Here is a 26,452-nt window from a genome sequence, read left to right as displayed (position 1 = left end):
TGGTACCACCTGCAGGCATTTCTCCCTGAATGATTCAAGCCATGGTCTGAGTTTCCAGAGTTTGTCCCTCTTTTCAATCTCTGACACAGTCAAATTGTTGACAAAATGTAATTTTGTCAACAGAGATTGGAATCTGTTGCGTGGCATCACATCGGCAATAGGGGGGTGCCATGTATCTGTCTCCCAGTACATACGGCTTCCAGACATTTGTACCAAGCCCATCCTCAGGTACATGCCCAACATTTTCTGTATTTCCTTTGTATTAGTGTTAACAGATCTTCCATTATTTTGAACGCTGTACTCATTTGTACTTGTAGCCAGAGCTTGAATCATGTCCTCTGACACAAACTTTTGGAAGTATTGGAGTGGTGTGTGGAGGAAGGTTACATCGTCTGTGACAGGTGGACCAGAAAAATCAGTATTGGGACTGATAAAATCCTTTTTTTGCCAGCGATATCTGTCACGGGGCATGATGTGTTCATTTTCTTGGGGCTCAATGTCCACATTGGGTGGGTAGTCAGACGGCTCTTGGTTTTCTTTGTCCACACAGGGATCATTGTCTGACTCCTCGTCACTCGCATCAGTGTCATCAAGGGGTACGTCCACATCACTCTCTCCATCTTGGATGATTGCAATGATATCCTGCACACTGTACCGAGGATCTTTCCTTGCTGCTGGCATTCTGAAATGGAAAAGATAAAATTTAAACAAATGTATATATAAATAGTACACATACTAAGATTCTAGATAACCTGCAGGAAAAGACTGGGTGGTGGAGAGATTGATGTTAATTTGAAGTGTTTACACATTGCCCTGAAGCAACTCATTCACACATTTCACTGGTCACACAATACTGTGTGGCCGACCAATTCTAAACTCTGATTATCATTAAAACAGGAATGCAAGTAGCCTCCAACTTGCAGCCACACCTTACATTCCTGAACATCAACCCCTGTTCCAGAGCAATGTAATGCAAAGCCCCCCTTCAAGCATCCCCCACACCTGCTTTGACTATGAATTGATTGGAACATTACCTTATCAATAGCCAAGACAAAGGGCAGACATGCACAACATGGCTGTTGTGTTGTAGACAAGTTAGAAAGCCCTGCCTTCTGTGATAAGGGAAAAATACTAAGTGTTGAAGGTGGTTAGAAATCCTTATAAGTAAATTAAAATGATTAGATATGGCAATATATCTTAGTATATTAGCTTCTAACACAATAATATATATAATCCAATATAAGGCAAAGGGCTAGAATGTGTAAATTATGTGTGGTTCAAAGTTATATTGGGAAAACTTCCTCTCAAGACATTCCTCTCAAAAACAGGGTTGTTTTGACTACCACTGTTAGAAGAAATGTGAATGTAATCATTTTCTTTTTATCTTTTTATTAAGGACTGTTCTACTGTTTTAACTTCACACAGGAGAAACAGATGGTTCTCCTAGACCAAGAGTCTCTTGCTATATATGTTAATCTTACACCATGTTGTAAAACCCCCCTTGCCTTTTGTTTTGTTTCTTACCCCCATGTTGTGAACCCCTGACTCCGCCTGCCACTTCTTTGATGTCTAAAAATAAAGGCAAATGGACAGAGGTAACCAGCGCAGATAGAGCCGAGACTGTGATGAAAACGGCCTCACGTTTCTGGCTCTTCTGCCCTCTGTCTCTTTGAGAAGAGTCTAAAAACTTGTTTGTGTTGGCTTTCTTTCCAGAATCAAAGAGTTATTAAACTTAACTCTATCAGCTGGTGCCGTGACCCGGATCCCAACATATCGACTCGCTGACGACAGGAGCAACACGCTGTAAACCACTGCAGGTCTGTGGCAAGGACCTGGTGAAAGTCCCGGGAGGTAATTTCCTCGCTGGGACCAGCGTCTCCTTTCGGCAACGAGAAGATTGACGGGATTCCGACCGGGGAGAAAGCCAAACAAATCAAGTAAGTTTTAAAGCGATCGGTTAAAGTCCATCGTTCAGGGTTACGGGTGATTAAAAAATCCCCGAAAAGTTAATCGAGAGTTTGAGTCTCTCGAAGCTGCCGGTTTGAGTCCGTCGCAGAAGTTAAGGAAAACCAGGTTAAAGTCCTGAAAGGTAGATTAAAAAAGGAAATCCAGGTTAAAGTCCTGAAAATTAGATTAAAAAAAGGAAATCCAGGTTAAAGTCCTGAAAATTAGATTAAAAAAGGAAATCCAGGTTAAAGTCCTGAAAGGTAGGGAAAAAAAAGAAATCCAGGTTAAAGTCCTGAAAATTAGATTAAAAAAAGGAAATCCAGGTTAAAGTCCTCAAAATTAGATTAAAAAAAGGAAATCCAGGTTAAAGTCCTGAAAGGTAGGAAAAAAAAAAAGAAATCCAGGTTAAAGTCCTGAAAATTAGATTAAAAAAAGGAAATCCAGGTTAAAGTCCTGAAAATTAGATTAAAAAAAGGAAATCCAGGTTAAAGTCCTGAATGGTAGATTAAAAAAAAGAAATCCAGGTTAAAGTCCTGAATGGTAGATTAAAAAAAAGAAATCCAGGTTAAAGTCCTGAAGAGGTAGAAAAAAAAGGAAATCCAGGTTAAAGTCCTGAAAGGTATATTAAAAAAAAAAAAAAAAAAAAAACAGGATTAAGGTCCTGGAAATGATATAAACACAACGCAAAAGAAGAATAGGATGGGTTCCAGACAAAGTACAAAGGGAAATCCAAAAGGGGATGAAAAGTTTATGAATCAGATTGATCCACTTAATTTAAAATACTTGGGCAAGTGGAAGAAAAAGTATAATGTAAATGGTTTGTTGAAAGTGACTAAATGGGAAAACGTTGTGTGTCGGCTAGAAACAAGCGCTAGTGCAAAAACAGGAAAACAAAAACAGGAAAAAATAAAAGAGCTTGAAATTGCACGCTGTTGGTTAAATCAAGCACAAAAAAGGCAGGTTGCACGAGCAAAAAATAAAGCAGACCGTAGGCAGAGACAGTCCCGACCAGAAGGAGGGAGTGGGGTGGCCAATGGAGCGGTGCGTCAAAGCCCGACTTCATCACCTATTTGGTCTGTTACAAGTTTAGGCTCTAAACAAAAAAGAACCCCCCAGAACATTACTTCAGTAACGCAAACCATGGTGGCAACTGAAGAAAACAGACCACCACCGTATAATCCCTCAAACCCCCCCAAGGATGTTTCAAATCTGTACCCAGACCTGGATGGACTGAGTAAATCAGATCATTCATTATCTACAGACCAGTCCAAAGGATTGTGTCCTATGGTGCAGGTCACAAATGCTAATGTAGGAGCTCAGCAGCCTCAAACAATCCCAGTTTTCCATCCGTGGTCGTTAGAGGAAACCAGAAAGGCTGTAGAAGGTGTCATTTCTCCACAGGAAGATCCAGAAAGATGGACCCAAGACATGGAGGGAATTCATAGCTCATATGGTTTAAATGGAAATGAGTTCGAACAAGCCTTACAGTCGTCAGTGGGAAAACATTGGGAAAAAGTAAGGGCGAATCATACAGGCAGAACCCCACGAGGCGGAATATTTGAACATCAAACACAAATGGGGATCGAAAAAAGGCAGAAATGGACAGCTCTAGCAAAAGCAGCACGAGCAGTTTTCCACAGAAGAGCAGATTATGGACACTTGGCGTCCATAAAACAAAAAATAGGGGAAGACGTAGACAAGTTCAAAATACGTTTTGAAAAAGAATATAAGTTTCACAGCGGCATCCCTCCCGCTGACGGAGATGAAACACCATATCAGCAACAGCTAAAAAAAAATGTTGATGAGAGGTTTCCAGCCATATATCTATGCGTGGGTTAAAAAACATTTAGTTACACTGGCAACGTCTAATGTAACCACAGTTATGAAATATGCGCGTCAAAAGAACGAAACACGCAAAAAAGGGAGTTGGTGCATCTGGAGGGGAGACACACATTTTCTGGGAAGATCCTACGTGTGATTCAGAATAAATATTTGCTTTCCAAGCCACCGGACCCTTCAACGGTGTCGAGGAGGTTTCCGAGGAGGCAGGGGCAGTCCTAGCGACCAAGGGGGCTTTCAGCCCAAATAAAAAAAAATAAAAAAAAAGAAATAGATGGAGGATGCTGGAATAATTGGACCATGACCAGTGCGTGCAGAAACAATTACAGTAACAAGCCCTGTTATCTTAGAAGAAGGTTAAAAGATACAGGAAGAAAAAAAAAAAAAAAAAAAAAAAAAACTCTAGCAGACTACATGAGAGAAATGTTGCAGTCTAAAGAAGTGTCCAATGCAAATTTACTGCCAGGAGAATCTTTTTCTCCACAGGATCCACAAACAGTGAGACCAGGAGACTGGGTGTTCGTCAAAGTCATCAGAAGGAAAAACTGAGCAAGCCCAAGGATGGAAGGACCATACCAAGTGCTCCTGACCATGCCAACAGCTGTGAAGATTGCTGAAAGACCATCCTAAATTCACCCCAGCCACTGTAAGTTACAGAGAGCGTTAAGTGCCTTAAGGTTGGAACTGTGGTGAAGTCCGACTTCAAAGGGGTTTGGTTTTTTAGGGCCACTCGTCTCAACGTCGGTGAAGAAATCAACTGATCCCTGTTCTTTAGAGTCCTGGGTAAAATTAACATCTCTGTTAACCTAGCAAAAATGTTTGCTGGACTCTGTTTGAGTCCAGATCCGCTCAGTGAGAGAGGAAAGAGGTTCATCCACTCCACTGCCATGAAGATTTGGCTGGGAAATCCCCCAGACCATCACCCAGAGAACTTGTGGCAGATAAATGTGACGGTCTTGGCTGAGGAGAAGAACATGAGTAACTTCTACGTATGCTCAGTGATGCCCAAATCCACCCTGTATGCTAAGAGCATGCCGGCAGGAGACGGAACGTGTTTCCTGAGGACTGTCCTCGTACCTGTGTTTGCACCTGGTAATGCGTTTAATGGTACTGCAAAACAGAATGGTTTTGGACATGTAAACTGCTAGCCAAGGTGGCGTATGTGTAATGATTGGAATTTCATGCTGTACGTACATTTCTGATGCAAATGAAACTCATATTACTGAAGCTATGTCTGCTTTAAAGAATCTGCAACAAGCAATGTCCCGGGATGCTGTTCCTCTAAGTGTGGACTTCCTCCCCTGGTTCTTTTCAGGATCGTGGTGGCACCTTTTACTGAAAATAATGACACCCATTATTATTGTTTTTATTATTCTTTGTGTTTTTACTGCTTGTGTAATCCCATGCCTAAAGTCTATGATTGCTAAGACTATGGGAAATGTAATGTTTCGATATCAAATGCTTTCACAAATCCCTCTTGAAGAAGTTCACCCCGTAGTTTAACTTTTCCCTTGTTAACTGCTTAACAAATGACAGTCTCATTAAAAATGCAGAACGCAAGAAATGAGTAGTTGAATAAGGTTACGTTAAGCTCCAATTGTAAATAAAAAATGATTAAAAGGAGGGAATGTTAGAAGAAATGTGAATGTAATCATTTTCTTTTTATCTTTTTATTAAGGACTGTTCTACTGTTTTAACTTCACACAGGAGAAACAGATGGTTCTCCTAGACCAAGAGTCTCTTGCTATATATGTTAATCTTACACCATGTTGTAAAACCCCCCTTGCCTTTTGTTTTGTTTCTTACCCCCATGTTGTGAACCCCTGACTCCGCCTGCCACTTCTTTGATGTCTGATAATAAAGGCAAATGGACAGAGGTAACCAGCGCAGATAGAGCCGAGACTGTGATGAAAACGGCCTCACGTTTCTGGCTCTTCTGCCCTCTGTCTCTTTGAGAAGAGTCTAAAAACTTGTTTGTGTTGGCTTTCTTTCCAGAATCAAAGAGTTATTAAACTTAACTCTATCAACCACATTCACCCAATGTTGTAATATTGCAACAATTACAAAACAAGCTCTAGATAAAATGTAGGGCACATTTTCCACAATAACTACATGTTGTAGACACTGTAATAAACACAGAAAAAAATATGCAAAGCTTTTTACTTACTTCAATTAGATAAATCCAGTCCAGTAAATCGAGGGGATAATGCTCAAGCAAAAATCTGGAGGTTGTGTGACGTCTTCACCTGAGGGCAGGCCTTGTATACAAATGTAGGACCCAATAGCATTGTGAGACGAAACAACATGACCCAATGAGTATGTTAATGCAGTTGAACCAAAAAAAAAAAAGGTTTATTTTGGGAGGACAAAAAAATGTTTTAATTCTGCAACAGTGGGTCTTACAGAGCCGAGTCTTACTCCTAAAAGTACGTGTGACATGTACTGGCAATTATACTCACCATAATGTGGCTGAAATCATGCTCATCTTCAGAGCAACTGTCAGAGAAAATTTCTTTAAGATTCTGTGTTGCAGAAAAGAATACAATATATTGACAATTTATTACACAATACATGTACATTTATTATAATTATTATTTCATTATTATGTACGTGCTAAAGGCCAAGTTCTTGCAAAAGTTGAAACTTACAGAGTGTTCCTCTTCTGATAAACTTTGTTGTCCACTAAGTGGAACCCAAGGTCCAGAATCATCATCCTAATGAAAAAGAAAAATAACAAAATGCCAAACAGTCTACATAACAATCTCCACATTACCAAGATGTATGTGCAAAGTAAGACAAAACTTAAAATAAAGATTGCCTGAAATGTAATGAATAATGCTGTGTTTTGTTAACATGGATTACACACACAGAGCATTAGAAGGTTTCGAGTTGTGCTTTAAATCCACATTATATGCTTTTTCTTTAGATATCTCAAATGCATATCAATATGTGGGGCCCATGTTGGTCTTATTAACGCAGAGCAATAAGTTTTTAAAAAATGCTATTGTCAGTACAATATTTAACACTGCCACATTGTAATGCTGAATACCTCAGAGCTCTTGGGATTTTTCAGTGCTCTACATAAAAATACCATATTATACTTGAAAATAACAAAGCTTGTCGATCTACTATTTAAGTTTTTTTTAGCTTCTGAAACTTACAATTTCCTCTCTTGAAGATCCTGCTAGTCCGTCTGGTTCACTTAGGGGGCTCGGGGCATCAGAACTGGCATGGGCTCTTGTCTAAACAAAAGAGGACAGTTTAAATCTAATGACTGCAACAAATTTGACAAAAAAGTGTAACCTGTAACTCATGTGGGGGTTACAATATTAATTACTAAAAAGAATAAAAAATGAACGTCTTGTTTTGTAACAAGTAGGATGTTCTGACTAGATTTTTAATGAATTGCTGTGGTGAATCCAAAGTTAAGCCAAACACGGAGCTGATGCTAAAAAAAGGGTTTTTATTGACAAAGATGACGGATCCTCCAGGGTGACAAAAAGGCTGGGACAGACTCAAAAAACAGGACAGATCATTCAGGGCAACAGACAGATAACATAAACAGAGGCTGCAAAGCTCTTACCACGAGGTAGCGGACAGGGACAAGATGAGATAATCCAGCAACTAAGCAAAAACGAAGGCGGGCTTAAATAGGCAACAGAACAGGAGAGCAGGGCGGGTCCGAAAAATAACACACAACCAATACAAAAAAAAACAACCCTCAAAGGGCGAATCTCAAAAATAAAGAGTCCAAACAGTCTAAGTGACCGTCCCGGAGGACGGTCCCGGCGGACGGTCCCGGCGAGACAAGATCTCCGGTGGTCGTCCTGGAAGACGGCCTAGACGTGACAGGTTCTCCGGCAGTCGTCCCGGCGGACGGCCCAGATGTGACAGATTCTCCGGCGGACGGCCCAGACGTGACAGATTCTCCGGCGGACGGCCCCGGCGAGACAGGTTCTCCGGCGGACGGCTCCGGCGAGACAGGTTCTCCGGCGGACGGCCCCGGCGAGACAGGTTCTCCGGCGGACGGCCCCGGCGAGACAGGATGTCCGGCGAGCGTCCAGGAGGCCGTCGGCGGATCAGGGTGACAGGAGACCGGCGGCGAGGTCTGGAGAGAGAGAAAGCAGACCCTGGCGCCGGACTACAGGCTAAGGAAGACGCCGGACTACAGGCTAAGGAAGACGCCGGACTACAGGCTAAGGGCGGCGTCGGACTACAGGCTAAGGGCGGCGTCGGACTACAGGCTAAGGGAGGCACCGGACTACAGGCTAAGGGCGGCATCAGACTACAGGCTAAGGGAGACGCCGCACTACAGACCAAGGGGGCGCCGCACTACAGACTAGGGGAGGCGCCGGATTACAGGCTGAGGAGAGCGCCGGACTACCGGCTGGGGGAGGCGGCGCCTGGTTACTGACTACAGGCGGCGGCGCCCGGTTACTGGCTACAGGCGACGGCGCCCGGTCACTGGCTACAGGCGACGGCGCCTGGTCACTGGCTACAAGCGACGGTGCCTGGTCACTGGCTACAGGCGGCGGCGCCTGGTCACTGGCTACAGGTGGCGGCGCCTGGTCACTGGTTACCGGTGCGGGAGCCTGGCTACAGGCGACCGAAGAAGGAGCCTGGCTACAGGCGACTGAAAAAGGAGCCTGGCTACAGGCGACGGAAGAAGGAGCCTGGCTACAGGCGACCAAAGAAGGAGCCTGGCTACAAGCGACTAAAGAAGGAGCCTGGCTACAGGCGACTAAAGAAGGAGCCTGGCTACAGGCGACTGAAGAGGGAGCCTGGCTACAGGCGACCGAAGAGGGAGCCTGGCTTCAGGCGACCGAAGAGGGAGCCTGGCTACAGGCGACAGAAGAGGGAGCCTGGCTACAGGCGACTGAAGAGGGAGCCTGGCTACAGGCGACAGGAGGGGGAGCCTGGCTACCGGCGACTGAAGAGGGAGCCTGGCTACAGGCGACTGAAGGGGAAGCCTGGCTACAGGCGACTGAAGGGGAAGCCTGGCTACAGGTGACTGAAGGGGAAGCCTGGCTACAGGCGACTAACGAAGGAGCCTGGCTACAGGCGACTAACGAAGGAGCCTGGTTACAGACGACTGAAGGGGGAGCCTGGCTACAGGCAGCTAAGGTGGGAGCCTGGCTACAGGCAGCTAAGGTGGGAGCCTGGCAACAGGCTGCTAAGGTGGGAGCCTGGCTACAGGCTACAGAGGCCACAGGACTACAGACTACAGAGGCCACAGGGCTACAGACTACAGAGGCCACAGGGCTACAGACTACAGAGGCCACAGGGCTACTGACTACAGAGGCCACAGGGCTACAGACTACAGAGGCCACAGGGCTACAGACTACAGGAGACCCCGGGCTACAGGCTTCAGGAGACCCCGGGCTACAGGTTTCAGGAGGCCCCGGGCTACAGGCTTCAGGAGGCCCCGGGCTACAGGCTTCAGGAGCCAAAGTCAGACCCTTAGCCACCAGGAGTCTCAGGATCAGCTCCTGGAGGGTCTCAGAAAGAGACATCCAATAAAGTCTCTCCCAGAGTTGGCTGTCCATGAGGGCAATAAGGGGTCTGGGCTTAAACACAACATCGAGAGGCTCAAAGTCTCCAGGGGACCACAGTTGTTGCATCCTCTTCAGAGGCCCGGGGTGTCCGAAGAACGAAGGGTCCACCTGAGTCCCCGCATCACAGTTCAGCAATGGACCCCACTGTGTTGCCACATCACACGTTTGCGATGGACCCCTCTGGGTTCCCACGTCGGACGTCTGCGACGGACCCCTCTGGGTTCCCACGTCGGACGTCTGCGACGGACCCCTCTGGGTTCCCACGTCGGACGTCTGCGACGGACCCCTCTGGGTTCCCACGTCACATGTCGGCGACGGACCCCCCTGGGTTCCCACGTCACATGTCGGCGACGGACCCCCCTGGGTTCTCACGTCGCAGGTCGGTGACGGACCCCTCTGGGTCCCCACGTCGCATGTCGGTGACGGACCCCTCTGGGTTCCCACGTCACATGTCGGCGGGGGCAGGACCTCCTGACCCCCCTCACCGGACTTGGGCGGGGGCAGGTCCTCCCAAACCCCCTCTCGTGACTTGGGCGGAGGCAGGTCCTCCCGAACCCCCTCTCGTGACTCGGGCGGAGGCAGGTCCTCCTGGACCCCCTCCCGTGACTTGGGTGAAGCCAAGTCCTCCTGGACCAATTCTCTGGACTCGGGCTGAGGCAGGTCCTCCTGGACCCCCTCATTGGGCTTGACGGGCGGCGAGGCGTCGGCCAGAACCACGGTGACAGACTCAGGAGCCGAGGCGTCGGTCGGACCCTCGGAGAAAGACTCAGGAGCCGAGGCGTCGGCCGGACCCTCGGAGACAGACTCAGGAGCCGAGGCGTCGGCCGGACCCTCGGAGACAGGTTTGGGTCGGCTATAGAAAGCCTGGAGGGCAGATCTGTAATGCCCCTCAACCTCTTTTAATTTTCTCTCCAGCTCCTCGGAATAGTGACAGAAAAGAGCTTCTATGAGGCGTTTTATGAGGGGTGCAAAAGTCCTTATTTTGTTCTCCAAATCCTTGTGAACTGCTTCTACAGCGCCACTAGGAGGAGCTGTGGGCGGAGTCGGACAGGGAAGTGGAGGACCCCGGTCTGCTGAACAGGAAACAGCGGACGATGATGACGGGGCAACCGGCAAGGGCTGAGAAGCAACATCCGGTCGAGGCTGACCAGGCTCGGCTGATGGCTGCTTAGAACGGCTGGAGGAGTGGTCAATACGCCGCCGTCTTTTCCTCCGGCGGCGGGATGACGGGCTTGGCGGAGATACTGATCCCTCCTGACGGGAAGGGACCGCCGACGCCCGCGGCGAGTCATGCGCCTCTTCGCCAGAAGAAGGAAAAGGGACCGACTCCAGAAAAAGGTCCGGACGGAGCTCCCGGATCACCTCCGCGTCAACCTCCAGAAAAAGGGCCGGATCCGGCTTGAACGGCGGTGAAGGAGACTGACAGGATAAATCCGGTGAGTGGCTGCGACAGGTGAATGGAGCGCAGGTCTGGACAAGCATAGCTCCTCCGTAACGGAGAGAACGTGTTGGCTTTGGATTCATGTGGCTGGATTATACTGTAATGAATTGCTGTGGTGAATCCAAAGTTAAGCCAAACATGGAGCTGATGCTAAAAAAAGGGTTTTTATTGACAAAGATGACGGATCCTCCAGGGTGACAAAAAGGCTGGTACAGACTCAACAAACAGGACAGATCATTCAGGGCAACAGACAGATAACATAAACAGAGGCTGCAAGGCTCTTACCACGAGGTAGCGGACAGGGACAAGATGAAATAATCCAGCAACTAAGCAAAAATGAAGGCAGCTTAAATAGGCAACAGAACAGGAGAGCAGGGCGGGTCTAATTAACAAAAACAGGTGGAGGTGATAAAGGGAGCATAAGATAGATAAACAAAAACCTAAGGTAAGGAACGAGACTAAACGGACACGGGGTGAAATAAAAACTAACAACAATGGCCAGATAACAAAAATAAGCTAAGCAAAAATCCAAAACAAGAAACAGAAATAATCCTAAACTGAAAAAATAACCAGAACCACAACAGAACATTACAGATTTAGCACAAGTACGGTTTAGATTTCATGTTTAAAAGCAGACCTCTCAACTTTTATCAAAAGTTAAGAGTGAGATTATGCTAATTTTGGGGGCGGGGCTAACTGGACACTGGAAGAGCCGGTAGATTCTCAACTCCATCTCATTTCTATCCCATCAGACATTGAAGTAGACATGTATTACTTTTGTTAAAAAGAGAAAGAGATGTATTAATACTTTATTGTTCAGTTAATGGATTAGAATATAAAAAATACACAATTGTTCAAATAATACTGAATAAAATTAAGTAGTTTTAAGTTATTGACCGAACTATTACACTGTTACACATTCATCTATGGGTTTGTTTATCATTATAGATCTATAACCTGATTGGTGAATCAGGCTGAGTTTCATCAAGCCTTTATGGTCAACATTTTCCCCTCAGCAGCAACACTGAAGCACACAGAGGTTCCCGCTGCATCTTTACGCACGATCCAGCTGCTGATGTGTCCCTCTTTTCAGCTCAATGCACTTCTAGAGTGTTACAGTTTATAACCATTATCATCACCTTTCACAGCGACAGGTTTCTCAGTCAGTCGCCGCACTGACAAGTCAAATCTCTATTGCTGTCGTCAGTGTGCTCTAGGTGAGGTGGGCGGATTTTACCCCCGTGCGTTGCGTGCAAGGGATAAACGGTGGGGAAAATACATAACTAAATACTGTAAAGGGCTCCTATAAAAGGAACAGTGGTACTGACAGATCTGAGATGAAGCCCCTGATGTTACAAGTTCTTTAAAATGACCCTTAAAAGTGCGCACCTGAATTAAAGCACGAGGCAGCAGCCCACCGAAGCGCCACTGATTCTATGTTGTTAAAAACAAAAGAGCATGAAATACAGCTACTAACTCTCCTATTGACTTTAACTGGCACACGTTGCTACCGATGTGAGGACATTAAACGTAGTGATTCACGTTTTGAATGGTGAACGGTGATAAAAGCACCTGGTCCAGAATGGGGGGGAGCAAGCGCTGAGGCACAGAAATACGGTGCATGTAGTTAAAAAATGCCAAATTAATAAAAACGAAACTTATAAACAGACTAAGTGGCTTTTTAAACTGCATCTGGTTAGCAGAACTGTTTTATGATCCTGCGTGCAGCCATGCAGCAGCTCCACCCCCTCCCTTCCTGCATACGCGGTACAGGACCTTACCGGCTTACTTTCACCACTGTTAAGACTAAAATTATTCATAACTCTGATCACTCTTCCTGCTGCTCTGTTAACACGAACTGCAGCAGGAATTACTGATGGCCACAAGCTGTGAAAGAAGCCGAAACAGCTCAGCAGAAGGCAGAGTTTTATCGTCCGCAGCCCAGATGGGCTTTGTGATTTTTATGCGTGAGAAATGCCATGTTTGCGTGTGAAATGCCATGTGTTGCGTGTGAAGTTAGTGAAATGCGTGTGTCACACGGTCAATGCGTGAGAGTTGAGAGCTCTGTTTAAAAGTAATGACTTACCAGATCCGGGATCAGCTGATCAATCTTGGGATCTTTCATTGCTTTCCTGGGTAAAAGTGAGAGAAAACATAGATCCATGTTTATCTTTGAATACATAATTCTCTTGATTCCCATATACATAAATCTAATAAATAAGAATGCTACTGTTAAATGTTGATATCAATTGATGCAAAATAAAAAATGCTAAAGGCAAGATAGGCATGTTGCAAATAATGTTACATCATCCTAAGTTACCGCTCGTTGGCTAGGCAATATCATGGCTAAAAAGCAAAGAAAATAAAACAATATAACAATATTGTAGCAATATTCTTGTGTATCACTCCAAGACCATATCAAGCTATAGTCGCAGCAAAAATGATAAATAAATAAATAAAATTAAATAAAGTACTGAAATCAGTTTGCAACTGTTTGTAGCTGATAGTATTATCATGTGCTGTATAAATAGCCAGAATCAAGCAAAAAGACAAACCTTTGTTTCCATAATCGTCTTGTTCTGCTTGGAATTTCCGTTTGATCACAACCTGGGAGGATATATTTTCTTTTCAGTCGAACTATTTCCATGTTCGTCGTCTGTCTGTGGCAGCTAGCTTACGTTTGGTTGCAAATGGGCAGGACGAGACTGACCAGAAGTCTTAGTGTATGGCAGGCAGTTTTGACATTTATTAAAGGCGCTCTCCTCTCTGTTGTTCCATTTTTAGATAATTAAAATAGGATTCTTTCTAGTCAAAATTACACTCCTAATAGTCATAACTGTAATTGTAGATTTCATAAATTAAATTTTTGGAAAAACTGTATTTGCAATATTTAAAATACTTTCCAGCTAATAAATGTTAATATAGCCTGCCATATCGCAAATCGCGCATGCGCTTTATTGCTAGGCGCGAATGCGGGTGAGTCGATTGATTTGCGCGCCAGCAGCAGGAACGAAAAGCCTTTGTCTAGCTGAAATGACAAAATATCGGTTTGCCCTTGTAAGTTGGTTGAAGGGACCTGACAAAAATAGAACCAGTATAATTCCAGTTGGCTGGATAATTGATTTTGACCCAGATAATTAGAATGACAGGACATTTCTTGTTGAATGCCAAGCAACTTATAGCAAGAAACCTGCTAACGGATGGCCCGTGGAAGATGCTGCAGTTCTTTAATTAGCTGGTAAGTCGTCACACACGCTCACACTCGACATCACTTATTTCTTATCAGTTACTGTAATATCAAGTACAGCAACACAATGTTTGTTACACATTTATCAAAATAATTAATGTCTTAAATAACCAGGGCCGCTGGAAGTACTTTTGAACAGGGGGTGCTGTGAATTTTTTTTTTTTTTTTTTTTTTTTTAGACAAAAGACCTATGAGCCTATGGGCCTATTTAAAATAGAACAACTAAAAATAAATAAATAGATTGAGGTTCACTACTTTATTGTCATATACACTTCAGTGCACATAACCAGGGTCTGTAACACACAGATATAATCAGTTCTCAGGTGAATGTATGCTCTACAGATTCTTGCCCACGGCCTAGTCTGCTGCTGCGAGCGGGATACCTCTTTACTCGGCAACCACTAGCTTGCTTGACGTTGCCATGACAACGTAAGTTCCGTGAACTTGAGTTGATTAGGCCTCAAAATAGTTAAATTAAAATCCAAATACATGTTATAGTAAAATAAAAAAAATCTAAATCATTTCCCAAAATATTCTTAAGAAATTTATAAATTGTGCAAAGTATTTTTAATATATTTTTAAAAAAAATCTCCCTCTTGCCACTAGAGGGTGCAGCAGCACCCCCACTTCCCGCGGCCATATAAATAACAGATGAAAAAAGATACAAAAAATATATCCTTATGTAGAACTTGGCACATGTTTTTCTGCAGTATTTATTCATTGCAGTGGTAGTTTATTATTAAATTTGTTTCTATAAATTAATGTAGAAAAAGAATCTACACTGAGAGCTGCTGAGCGGGAAATGGAAGCCTTCGAACTAGATCCCAAGAACATGCCAACTAAGAGGGTGAGAAAGAGAAAACACCTGGACTATGGTGAAGAATATATTCGTATTGGTAAAAAGGCACCCGGGTCTGGAAATCCAAAACAGGTAATTTAACAGAGATTGATTTTACACTATGCATCATTAGTATATTGGATTATCCATGACTAAATAATGAAAAATATATACCTTTACCTTATAGAAAAAAGGCCAAAGTTGCAGCTAAAAGACGGATGGAGGAGGAATTACTGTTGGGGGAGAACCAGTTCAGCCCCGGTCCAGCAGGTCCAGCAGAATCGTCAAGCCAGGAAACCAATGATGTAACAAGAGATATGCAGAGCCAGATCAAGGCCTTACATAGAGAAAACTCTAAACTGCGGAACATGGTAGTTAAAGGCAAGTCTCGACTGATATGTCATGAAACATTACTGAATGTCAGGTGGAAATTTTCCTTATGATTGTGCTAGTAATAACAGTCACAGTCTGTTTCACTTATACCGAATGTTACTGTTAATTAGACCATGTTCAACAAGCAATTATTTGAAGTCTGGGCCTGTTTCTGTGTGTCCCAACGAGAGGAGTTAGTGACTAACCTGACAACAGCCAGATGCATGTCTCGCTCTGCCTAGCTCCACTCACATACATCTGGGACATCGCTCATTGAAACCAAATTTATGGTCTGGCCAATCAGGACGCAGGGCGGGTGTTTCCTGGATGTGACGTAGCGGAGAGGCAACCGTGAGATTCCAACAACAATGGCGGCTTGCGTCGAGGAAGCAAGCGTTAGCATTGATGCTGCTATTTCTTCTGTGTTGTCCAATCTACCTGATATTGTTTCATTAAAAGAACATCAGAGAACTCTGAAGGCTTTTGTTGGTGGAAACCATGTTTTCGCCCTTCACCCGACCGGATTTGGCAAGCGGTTAGCCACTGACGAGCGGTTAGCCGCTAACCATTAGCGGTTAGTGCGAACCATATTAGGATGCCTTTAGTCCTCAACGCGGTCCGCCCGGGATCGACTTCGACCCGCGGCGCTTTGCCGCCTGTCTCTCCCCCCCCCCTCTTCCTGTCAATAAAACGCGTGCCACTAGAGCCGCAAACACATAAAAAAAGTTTTTTTATTCCCTGCGTCGCTCTCATCAGCGTCACGGGTTAGCTTCGGTGTGAGTGGTTGAAATAGCACGTCGATAAAGATGACAGATAAGTGCCTTATCCAATCATATGCAAGAATTTTTGATAAGCCCCAGCCTTCAATAAAGGCAATTCCTGTGGCGGTGTCCCAGATGTATGTGAGCGGAGCTAGGCGGAGCGAGACATGCATCTGGCTGTTGTCAGGTTAGTTAGTGACAGCACTCTAAAGAATTCTATTTGTATTTTAGTTCTGTCAGTCCTATAACTTGCTCCTGTTATTATTTTAACCCTAACCCTATATTATGTCAATTGATTTGTAGCTTCGTGAAAAATATTGGTCTTCATGGTTGCTGTGTGTATAAAATTGTACTTTTTTTCTCAGAGATTCCCGCTCTGCTGGTTGAGGTGAGAAAACTTGTTTCATTCATCACCACGACTAACAAAGACGTTGACGACTGCCCCACCAAACATGTTGACGGACCTGTGAGTGACGGCCCTGTGGAAACATCACTTTGTTCACCTTCCAGATCTTCACAAGTAAGTATTTATTTATTTTTTTTTATTTCTAACATTAGGTGGTATAAAATAAGTTTGTGACTATTCAGAAAAAAGTCTGTTAGCGAGTTTTTGAATAAAACACAAGCGTAAGAGCAGCCTGGTAGATTCACAGTTTCCTCCCCGGCCACACGTTTAAGAAAACGTGCTCGAGCCAAGTTCCAAGATCAGCACCTAGCAGACTGAGAATACAGATTCTCACATCATTTCAAAAACACAAGTAACCCAGTGGTTACACTGAAAGCGTAAGTGCTGCGGTTTCTTCCAAGCACCCTATTCCACCAGGAGTATGTTGGTACACGTCATTAAGCAGTATTAGTATACTTGTAGGCTTTAAATAGAACAATAAAGTTGTTATTTGGCCAGTACCACCTACGCCTAGTGTGTCTGTTCTTTATATGCACTTTTTCCACCAACACTTTCTGCAGGTACCTGTTCACTATGTTTCCTCCGTCTGTCGTCCCGGCACCAACATAACTTATCAGTTACAGCTGATTGAGGTTCTGTCCTGGAAAAAGTCCACTCCTGATTAACTCATAATGTCAAAGGACTAGTGGTGGTCATTTATCATTATCAGATGTCAAAATAATGGGCACTTCTGAAGACACCTTTTGCTGGGGACACTTAATCCATAGCTGTCAAATGTGAAGAGGAAACGTCACCTCCATATATAATTATTGTGATGCCCATGGCTTGTTGCATTTTTCTCTGAGGTTTTGCATTCTAATGCTTGTAGTAACTTTCCTTATTTCATCATGCTCCAATTTTTATATTTTATATTTTTTTGTTTACAGAGGGTGAAAATCGGGAACAACAACGTCACTGTCTCAGCACATTGTTGGGAAACTTCAAAAACTTGTACCACTGCCAATGGAATGGCACGGGTACTACTAATGGGCCTCTTTGATGTTGAAGTCCTCCTCAAGTCCAACCTCAAAGGAGGGGTCAGCCAGTTGGATCCCAATGCTGAGCGGTGCCAGGCTCTCGACCCGAGAAAACTTCAAGCTTTACAAGGTAAATAGTTCTGAGTTGGTTGCTTTCAAATTTTTATTTTGTCTCTGCCAGGAGGGGAGGTTTTTTCTTTTGTTATACAGCAAACCAGAGCAGGGGGGTATCAAGGCAGGGGGACACCAAGCAGGAAGAACTATTGTTCTGTTCCACAGATGCAGTTCTAAACCAGTTTCCGACAGCCAAGGGAGTTGATGTTAGGAAGTCCATCAACGGTCGAATCTGTGAGCTAAGACACCAAGTGAAGCGGAAAAGCATGTAAGAATGTCAGTCTGATATTGTTTTTACAGTGTCCCGACAACAAGAGGAGTTAAAGCACTTTAAATAATTGCTTTTGTATTTTAGTTGTTTTATTACTTTTTGTAATACAATGCTGAAAGTATTAAATTACTTGAATTTGTATTTTGTACTTTATATTGGTATGTTGCACTGTTACAGGATGTTAAGAAGATTTTCTGTGTATTTTGTTTAAGAATTTGCTCTGTTATATGTTGTGCTGTTAAAAAAATGTACAACGCAATGTACATTTATGCCTGTTTAAAAGAAAATAAAGATGGCTTTTGATACCCATTTGTCTGTGTTAATTATTGTAAGATATGCTCCTCTAAACATGTCAAGTTTCCATATAAATTAATGTATTTTTAAAATGTATTCTACAATATATTGAGCATACATTTGCCAATATATTAAAAACACATTTACCAATACATTTTCCCATATAAAATTGCAATACATTATGGTGGATATAAATATAAAATTAAATATATTTTTGGGTATATAAATACATATATTATATATTCATGTTAAATATATGGCAATATATGGAAAGCGGCAATCATTTGTATGTTTTGCAATATATTGCAATATATCACAACAATATATAATATATTGCAAAATATGTTTCATCAATATATAATTCCATATTTAATGAATATAATATATTGTAGAGAAAAATATATTACAATATATTTTGAGTAATATATTGAAAAATATATTTTTCTTTTGTAAGGGGTCTCTCTGTGTGGTGTGGAGGCTGCAGTGCCTCCAACTGGAAGAACGTGAGGAGAGTGGTGAGGACAGCAGAAGGGATCATCGGGGCTCCTCTTCCCTCCATAAAAGACATTTCATCTCAGCGATCTGTGTCCCGAGCCCGTAACAGCATCAGGGAGCCCTCACACCCCCATCATGGACTGTTCTCCCTGCTGCCCTCTGGGAAGAGGTTCCGCAGCATCCGCTGCAGGTCCACCAGGTTCTGCAAAAGCTTTTTCCCTGCTGCCATCAGACTGTTGAACTGCTGAACTATAACCCATAAACTCTGCACAACATTTGCATATTTTGCATCATTGCATCTCCATCTAGCATTACAAATGCAGCCAAACTCTTAGTTAGGCGCCCGCCTATGCATTGAAAATGCATGGCAGAGGCCTTATGTTATGCACCTAATAAGGGTTTCTTTATTATTATTGTTTATTAATCTTCCATCACCGTTAATACAGGCCGAACTGTAGGGTCTACCCCCACATACTATACATCGAAACGTTCATCTCGATGACGCGATGAGGGCTTTTTGTACTTGACGCCGGTTGGAACAAAATTCGCAAAAAAACACCGAAAAATTGTCATTTTCAACACTCTACTGTGTCGTCATGCTTTCACCTACAAACATCGTTTAACTTTCAGTTTGTAGATATATCTTTGAACTATTCAGAAGTGAAAACGGAATGTGCATATCTTTTATCGTTTTCTCATCACGCCATTTTCAGTTACCATAGTGACAAAATTCTCCAAAAAACACAGAACAACTTTAGCCTACTTGCTCAATTTTCACTCTACGTGCACAAATTATACATCAACACATAGGTATTTCTGTCTGGATTCAGGAAATGTAACCCTCATTGGTGTAGGTCTTTTAGATTTCTTGCAAATCACCTCAGACCGGCAACAACCCCAAAGTGAAACTTATGCGAAAAAGACCGAACAACTTCAGCCTACTCGCTCAATTTTCACTCTACGTAGACAAATTTTACATCAAAACGTAGGTCTTTTTGTCTGGATTCAGAAAATGTAAACCTCATTGGTGTAGGACTTATAGATTTTTTTCATCACGCCATTTTCACCTACCCTGGTGACAAAATTGTCTAAAAAACAACAAACAACTTTAGTCTACTTGCTCAATTTTCACTCTACATGCACAAATTATACATCAAAACGTAGGTATTTCTGTCTGGATTCAGGAAATGTAACCCTCATTGGTGTACGATTTATAGATTTTTCGCAAATCACCTCAGACCGGCAACAACCCCAAAGTCAAAGTTATGTAAAAAAGACCGAACAACTTCAGCGTACTCGCTCAAATTTCACTCTACGTAGACAAATAATACATCAAAATGTAGGTGTTTTTGTCTGGATTCAGGAAATGTAACCCTCATTGGTGTACGATTTATAGATTTTTCGCAAATCACCTCAGACCGGCAACAACCCCAAACCCTCCCCAAATTGAGCTGCAGTTGTTGGTAGTTTTCCATGCAGCAGAGAGCCAGCCAGGGCCGGTCAAAGCCATAGGCGTACTAAAGGGCCGCTTGGGCCCTCTGGTGTATTGGGGGGGGGGGGGGCCTCAAATTTTTTTTTTATTTTTTTTTTACAAGTAACAATTCAATAACCTCAGTTATACGCACCACCAGGCGGGCGCCTTCTTCAACTTCTTCAGAAGTTGAACGATTCTAGTTAGGCGCCCGCCTATGCATTGAAAATGCATGGCGGAGGCCTTATGTTATGCACCTAATAAGGGTTTCTTTATTATTATTAGGTGCCCGCCTATGCATTGAAAATGCATGGCGGAGGCCTTATGTTATGCACCTAATAAGGGTTTCTTTATTATTAGGCACCCGCCTATGCATTGAAAATGCATGGCGGAGGCCTTATGTTATGCACCTAATAAGGATTTCTTTATTATTAGGCGCCCGCCTATGCATTGAAAATGCATGGCGGAGGCCTTATGTTATGCACCCAATAAGGATTTCTTTATTAGGCGCCCGCCTATGCATTGAAAATGCATGGCGGAGGCCTTATGCTATGCACCTAATAAGGGTTTCTTTATTATTATTATATTATTATTATTATTATTATTATAGTACCGTTAATACAGCCCGAACCGTAGGGTCTACCCCCACATACTATATATCGAAACGTTGGTCTCGACGCCGCGATCAGGGCTTTTTGTACTTGACGCCGTTTCGACTTACATTTGGAACAAAATTAGCAAAAAACACTTCTTAACACAATTGACCTCTCAATAAAGCTTGGCTGAGCACGACACTGGTGTTTTGGTCGAGTGGGTTAGGTGTCGGGCTGCAAAGCAGAAGATCGAAAGTTCGAATCCAAGCTGTGCCAATTTTAGAGAATTACATTTTCACCCAATATTTCATTTCCCTTTGGCTTTAAAAAACGATTTTTCAATTTAAATCAATACAGTTCACCTCATGCCTTTAACTTTTTTATTCACATTTTATTTTCTCATGCTACATTGAAGTATTTAATCATGTTTTAATAACACCAATTTTCCATGCTGCTTCGATGCAGACCTTCTCCTGTTGGCTGTTGGCTCATTAGCAGCCTCATTTGTTGTGGTCTCTTGTCATTCACACAGAACAATAAACCGTGCCAGCCGACATGAGTTTTACAAACGGCAAAGCTTTGTCTTAAGCAGTAACGTGCCTCTACTCCGCGCTGCGTTCTCAGACCAATGTGATGCGTTCCCGAGCGTCAGAAAGCTGCATTTAGGAGCATGGGACATTTCTAATTTACAATAATATATATTTTTTTACAAGTAACAATTAAATAACTTGAACAACTGGTATAAATGAATGATGATAAAGGAATTTATTTAACATGTTTTGGGACAGTTTGTATTCAGACGTTTTAAGAAAACATTAAAGTATTTTATGTATTGTTTATTAATTTATTTTATATTATACTTAATCTCATCCTTTTCCTGTATAATCCTGCCTCAAGCATTTCGCTGGCTCTCCTTATTATTGTAAACTTTGTAATGTAACGAGAGTTCAGGGACATCCTACAATCAGGCTTAGGCTACTGGAGGACATCAGGGCCAGTTTTTCTCACTCTACTGATTTCTACTGTTCTCCAGTTTTGCATTGCATTGCATTGAAATGAAAGTCACATTTCCTGCCACAGTTGTTTGCTGCTTCTCCACCGAAGCCAGGCCTGCAAGCTCTCCACCATCAGCCATCACTTATCAGTTACCCTCCTTCACTGCCTTGAATGTTAGTCATACTCAAAAACTGCTAGTTGAAAGAATAATTAATTTCATTATTATTTTCTGTTTAAATATCCAGTCATATTCACTGAATTAGAACATCTTTTTAGAATGTTTTTTAGTCTGAAAATGACAAGTACCTTTTGAAATTAACCTTAATGCAGGTACCAAACTTGTCCTTAAACCACAATAATTGTATTTATTTTACTACTATAATGTACTATTTTAATCTTAAATCTTATTTTTATTAGTTGGGATGGCTGCCAGCACAACACTGCATTATGTCCTCGTGACAGAAATCATCGCTAGAAAAATGCATTATCATCATTCAACAAAGATTACTGAAAAAGACGTACTTTGTTCCTGCAGTTCCTATACTGTCCACGAGTGGCGCTGTGTGAGCAGACAACAAGCAGTACTCTTTGAGTTCCGGGTCAGAGGTGAACTCCTCCGTCTTGTGGCTGCTATTGCTTGCTGTGCTGTGCTGTGCTGCCGTTTTTCCTAAATTACTGAAGGATATTGTTGAATCAAGTCCAATTTACCCAGACGAAGGGTGTTCCATTGGGTGTCCATTGGGTGTCAGTGCTGCGCACACACACACACACACACACACACACACGCGCATATACATATAAACTGTAGGACCCGACAGAGTTTGCCCTGGAAATAAGTACGGCTGGATTCCGTCAAAAGTCCGGTTTCTGTCAAGAAACTCTTCTAAAAAAATCCATATCGCTGTCAGATGATGATAGCTCCACGCAAGGACGTGAAGAGACTGTTGGAGGGGCAGGTGCTCAAAGTTAAAAGAGGGAACATGGGGCACGGATTTAAAACACGATACAGAAACATACCTTGCTATACAACCGGCTGAACTGTACCAACCCTTACTATAAAGAATGTAACATGGAATCAAGGTCGTACGTTTGATTTGAACTTTGGTAGGGACACTATTGGTCCAAAGCTTCATTGGTCCTACACAATATGCATGCTCCTATTTTTTGATGCTTGATTTGAGCATTAGGATGCGTTTTGCCTGTCTAAAAAGAAAAGGCAGCATTATTTGCTACATTTATACAAATTTTATAAGCACGACACACACTGTATGCTGTTTGTTTATCTTTAAAGCATCACAGGATCTGATCAATGTCGAATTGGGACTTTTTCCCACTTTGAAGAAGTTTGCATTTGAACTTACCAGCAACAGAGACAGATGGTAAATACGTGCCTATTAAACCAAATATATTCAAAATATGTCTGTTGTCTAGATATATCCTGTATTTTATTTTGAAGATATAGAAATGTGCAGAGATAAACCCCACCCTTATTCTTTTTTTAAATCTAAGAAACTCTGTCAGCATCATAAAACACAGCAAAATTATACATTCAAGGGACTGCAAATAAATGTGTTGTATTTACTTTGCACTGGAAGTAGAATTGTCACTGACACTGACAGCATTTCAAATTTTAAATTCAAACTTCAACAAATGTACAACTGCACTGTAGTTACTCTTTTTAGCCCATTTCATGTAATTTATCTTAACATTCCAAACACATTTCTTACATCATATATCTGAAGTGTAGATAACAGCTTCTCCTTACCTACATCCTCTCAGACAACTAATTATTTCCCTAACAATAGTGAGATTTCAATGTTTAAATGTGCAGTAAATCTTAATACATAAGGAGCATGGAGGACCCAATACTGTACTTTAAGTAAGATTAGTGACACCAAGACTGAGTTGTCACATGAGTGGTTGTCCATTTCATTATTGAAATGAGAACATATTAATATACTATTGGGATATACTAGTAAGACTATTAAAGAACAGCAGATTAATCTTTAAGATATGTAAAGGCCCATATTAAATTATTTTTGCAACCACATCAATAGATTAAATAATTTTTTCTTTTTGTCTTATTAAAATTGGTGGGGGTGTCGGCGACGTTGCAGCGTAAACAGGGGCGTAATGCAGCCGCTGTCGGGTGAACATTATTGCACACTGATAGCGCAAAGAAAACTAAAATGATGCGGCGTGCTGCTGCTGCAGCACATTGACTCTGCTTCTCCCGGCACCGTCTAGCGATCACCACCTCCCCTCCGCCGCTATTTAAGTAGAACAATGACCAGTGCAAAATTAAGTTCTATTTACCGAAGATGAAGTGTAGACTGCACATTCTGTTGTAGTATGATGGCTCCCACAGTCCATTGAGATTGTCTGCCTGCATCCTTTTCATGGATATTATTAATTTCTTTCTTCTTTCCTCGTCCTTTGGTAAATGACAGAAACGTACATCCGATGATTTGGCATGCCTCTGTGTGCAACCGGGAGCACAACAAGTCGTAGACATTGTTTAGATTCCAAAAATAAACTAAAAGTACGTTCTAAACACCCGTTTTGTAATGATAGTAGACGGGAACAGTTCTGCTTTTGCCTACCCGCGGGACCCGGATGTAGCGCGGACGTCACGCATGACGTCACACGTGAACTGGTCTATAGTGCATTGTGACAAACAGAGCATTGGGACTTGCTCAACAGCGGGTCCGCTGAGTGACATCACAAAATGGGAGGTGACAGTACTATTCTGGAACAAGATGGGTTCCTCCACATAAACATGATTAAAAGAAAATTATTCGTAACTAAAAAAACCATATAATTTATTGCACAGTATGTAGTAGTTTTATATTTAAAGTACTTTCAGCAGTTTGATTTCTGATTTTGACCGGACTTCTCCTTTAAGCAGAAACGTGCCTCTACTCAGCGCTGGTTCTCAGACCAGTGTGATGCGTTTGCGAGCGTCAGAAAGCTATGGTGCATTCAGGAGAATAAGACATTTCTAATTTACAAGGAAAGGCACATAAAACCAAACACAGCCCGAACCGTAGGGTCTACCCCCACAAACTATATATCCAAACGTGCGTCTCGATGCCGTGAAGTGTGCTATTTGTACTTCACTCCATTTCCAGTTACCATGGCAACGAAATTAGCGAAAAACCACTATTGCCTGTTTAAAGTTTGTTCTGTTTTTTTCAGTTAATAAATATGTTTATGTCAATGTCAGAAGTGCCTTTTTGGGGCTAAAGACAAAATAACCAAAGCTGTTGATCTGTGATCGACAGTACTCCATTGCAAAAAGTTATATATTACAATATACATGATAAATTATGGGAAAACCACAAGGAAAGCAACTTAAAAAATCCAAATAAACAACAAATGTAACAAAACAGAAAAAGCAGTGCAAGCCTCTAAGTAAACTAGGAGTTTATTTCACAAGTGCACAATGATAGAAAAAGGCTTCTTTTAAAAAATTTGCCAACTTTGGAACAGTGCTTGTAATGGTTTCATTCTAGGGCCCCACAATTCCTAGCAATGCAAGGGAGAACCACCCATGCAGATAAAGACAGCAAACATTGAAAATGGAAACATAAGCTTGTTGTTGCTATATATCTGGTTGCTACAACTTCCAGAAGGTGTAGGTTTTGTTTGTGTCACATTAACATATTTAAATATTATGTTGAGCACACCTTTTTGTTATATGTTACCCATAAACACATTGAATCTGGTACAGAAATGTCCAGTGCTGAAATGGCTGCAGACTTTCCGGGCTGGGCTCTATAGTCACCACAGGTGCTGTCCAGTGCCTAATCCAATGAGACTCTGAGTGCTAATGGAGGTAAGGCCCTGTCTTAAGTTTTGACCCGTGGCAAAAGGTTAAATACTAAAATATTGGAAAATCTTGGGGTATTTGTCTTACCTTCCACAGTGTCAGCACACTGATTCAATTGGTTTTAGTGTCTTCCCTGTGTTGTTTTCTGATGTTTCTTTAATGACAACAGTTTACATAGAAGACAGACATTTTGCCTTCCTGCACACAAATCTTTTTTCAAACACTTGTATCAAACCTCTGCTTAAGAAGAACCTCTAAAAACATTTGATTTAAAATCCCCAAGCAATAAAAGCCTACAACCAAGGATAATTTTTAAACAACCAAAGATATTTGAAATAAGCAGCATCCGATCTGAACAGCTTACAATTTCCTTTCCACCACATACAGAGAGAGACACATTTATAATTCTTACAAGCTCTTAACAGATATACCTTACACCATGGGTCTTCAACGTTTTCCAGGCCAAGGACCCCCAAACTGATGGCGAGATGGAGCGGGGACCCCCTAATTATATATATTGTATAAAATTGTGTTACATCAAACTGGTCCTATAGTGCCATGTGTAAATGTACCTTGTTATTGTGCATTCAATACTAAGATACTCAAATAATACACAGGTTCATATATTCATGTTTTTATTTTAAACATGTGCGAGGCACAGTGAGTAGGGTGGCCATGCCACTGCCATTTATAAACATAACATAACACAATAAACTGATACCTGCCAAAATCAACAATGTCTGTCAATTGCATGCAATCATGCATAAAAGCTATTTAAATGGACATTTTTAAAACATAAATGTGAAAAGGAAAATAAGTGATGCTTGTTAGTGCCACTGGCGTGCATAAACATACCTGTTACATTGCATACAATACTGAACTATTAACATAACTGACAGATTCATGTTTTAATAATTATTATTTTTTTTTTAATTCAACCAAAACTTTCGCGACCCCCATGCAG

The 26,452-nt window shown here is 42.3% G+C and overlaps 1 long non-coding RNA gene across 1 annotated transcript; it reads left to right on the top strand.

Moving 5' to 3' along the window:
- The first annotated feature begins 1,695 nt into the window (after positions 1–1,695).
- On the top strand, positions 1,696–20,076 carry LOC118559119. The gene is made up of 4 exons (XR_004928662.1): positions 1,696–1,937; positions 4,273–4,603; positions 17,646–17,649; positions 20,064–20,076. It is a non-coding gene; the product is annotated as an uncharacterized LOC118559119 (long non-coding RNA).
- Positions 20,077–26,452: the final 6,376 nt, after the last annotated feature.

The sequence above is a fragment of the Fundulus heteroclitus genome, unplaced genomic scaffold (assembly GCF_011125445.2).
Source record: "Fundulus heteroclitus isolate FHET01 unplaced genomic scaffold, MU-UCD_Fhet_4.1 scaffold_229, whole genome shotgun sequence".
NCBI lineage: Eukaryota > Metazoa > Chordata > Actinopteri > Cyprinodontiformes > Fundulidae > Fundulus > Fundulus heteroclitus.
Note: the sequence above shows the minus strand (reverse complement) of the source record. Positions and strands in the feature narration are given on the sequence as shown.